The 2452-nt window shown below is 46.7% G+C and overlaps 1 pseudogene; it reads left to right on the top strand.

Annotated features, from left to right (window-relative positions):
- The first annotated feature begins 1277 nt into the window (after nucleotides 1–1277).
- LOC138297648 (U2 spliceosomal RNA) lies at nucleotides 1278–1408 on the top strand (annotated as a pseudogene).
- The last annotated feature ends 1044 nt before the right edge of the window (nucleotides 1409–2452 follow it).

Below are 2452 nucleotides of genomic sequence, written 5' to 3'. Positions count from 1 at the left end.
GGACTTGCATTGAGTTTGAAAAGGCATCAGGAGCAAAGATCAACAGGACCAAGTCAAAAACCATACTAGTGGCCATTGGACTCCTATCTGAGACCCACAGCCATTCCCCATCAAGAAGAATTTCCTGAAGATATTTGGAGCCTGGTTCAGCAGACGCGGTGCAGCAGGGAAGACATAGGATGAGAAACTGGTGAAAAGAAGACAGAAGGTGGGACTCTGGAGCCTCGGGAAGCTGATAATTGAAGGGAAGTCTTTGGGCCTGAGCAATGAGACCCTTCCAGTGCTCCAGTATGTCACTCAAGTGTGGCCAGTGAAGCCTAAAATGGCAACTATATCACATGAATGATCATCTACCTTATCTGGAATGCCAAGATGGACACAGTGAAGAGGGAGGCTATGTTCAAGAGCAATGACAAGGAAGGCAAAGGCATGCTCGGCATCGCCACCATCCTGAGGGGAATGTTCATGTGCCACTGTGTGAGGAGCACCCTGAGGACCAAAGAGGAAAACTATGTTGGTTTTCTGCTAGCACGCTTCTTCCTATTGCCAATATGCAGGCTCCTCAGAAGGGCAGAGTAGGTGAGCGCCATCCCCTACAACTGGGATACCCCGTGGTTCTACATCAAAGTGGCAATGTTCATCAAGGAGTTTAATCTAATAGCTGCAGCCATGAGCCAGTGGACTCCAATTCTCCAATGCCAGATCTGTGTGAAGGATGTCAGTGAACTGATCAGTGCCCTTCCATCTGCTACAGCAGACCACATGTAGGAGAATGTCACCTTCATGCGCCTGCCAAACCACCAGAAAAATGTGCCTGGATGGCCATCCAAGACGATCTACCAGTGAGAACCTTCATGAATGCAAGAGGGCTGAACCGATCCAAGTCCTGCCTGAGAAGATGTCCCACCATCTCTATTGGGGATGCTTCTATGCCCAGGAACTACTGAAGGCCTAAGTATGGAGCTTAGGCCTTGGTACCAAGAAAGTGCATCACCACCGACTGGGTAATGTATGGTTTGCTCCCAGGGATGCATGAAGTCGGAGACCTCCAAGACTGCTGGAGGCTTCTGTACTGTTTTAAAGATGTTCTACTGTTTCCCATTAACTGCCTGACAGTAGAAAAGGAGGAGACATTGATCCGGTCGTGCCAAAAGATGATCCACAGCCTCCTGCAGGACTACAGAGCACTGGATGGATTAGATGACAACAGTGACAATGACACCTGAGGGCCCAAAGGGAGGAGGGCTCTATGAGGGACTACTAACCTGTTTGTCTCTTTTTCTCCGCCTCCGTCTGGGAACCATACATTATATTCATTTTTGGAAGATGGAAATGTAATAGGAGCTTGCACTGTCCATTACACACATCAACCTGGTATTGTAGTACCTCCAGGAATGGTGCACTTCCCCACCTGGGAAAAACCATGCTGTTGAAAGAAAGACGAGAAAATGAAAGTAAATCTTCACTGGAAAACTCTGTAGAGTAGTGCTAATGTGTTTGGGTGTGAATAAAACCAACCTGGCAACTTTGTGACAGCTGTGTCATATTTTATTTATTTATTTAATTCAAATATTTCTGTTGTATTTCATACTTTTTCCCCCTTTCTTTCTTGTTTTTCCTCTGCCTAAGGCTACACTTTGGAAGAGAAAAATGTCAGAAATAGACGGCATCTTCTGCAGTGTGTTTTTTTTCATTTTTTGATCTGTTTCACACAGGAAAAAATTATGGCAATGAGGGGAAGCGGAGGGCAAGCGCCCTTTCTTGATTTCCCAGTTTTCAGCAAGTGAGGGGGAGCGATATAGGAATGAAAAGACAGGAAAAGAGAGTGAGAGAAATGGGGGCAACTAGCTGTGGCAGAGCATAAGTGGACACTGCCCATGTCTTCTCTGGGTGAAAAGGAAATGACAGAGGCCCTCATTATGATAGTGGCGGTAAATCCCACTTACCGCCATACCGACATGCCGACTGCCACCAACATAATGCCGCCGTGGATATCCACCAACCATATTATGACACACACATACCAATCCGTCACTATACAGCCACACACACCTGTCCGCCAGCATAAAGGTCAGTGATAAACTGACGGTATCCAAACCCACACCGTTACGCCAACAGAACAATACCCACAGCATTATGACCCACGAATCACAGAGGCGAACATTCAATGGCGGTAAACCATTAGCGGTACATACCACCGCGCTCAAAATATACACACACACATACAAAACAACACCACATTGGTCAGTTTAAATAACACACACCTGACACCTACACACACACCACACCCACATACGCACACCACTATAAAACACACACTCACATTACCCACAACCCTTTACGACTACAAACCATTGCCAACAGAGAGAGAGAGACAACAAAAGCACCCACACAACCAGAGCCACATACCACCATCACCTATACACCACCCACCCTCTTACCTCACAACACA

Source organism: Pleurodeles waltl, chromosome 5 (assembly GCF_031143425.1).
Source record: "Pleurodeles waltl isolate 20211129_DDA chromosome 5, aPleWal1.hap1.20221129, whole genome shotgun sequence".
In the NCBI taxonomy this organism is placed as follows: Eukaryota; Metazoa; Chordata; class Amphibia; order Caudata; family Salamandridae; genus Pleurodeles; species Pleurodeles waltl.
This window is presented reverse-complemented; position numbering and strand designations above follow the sequence as displayed.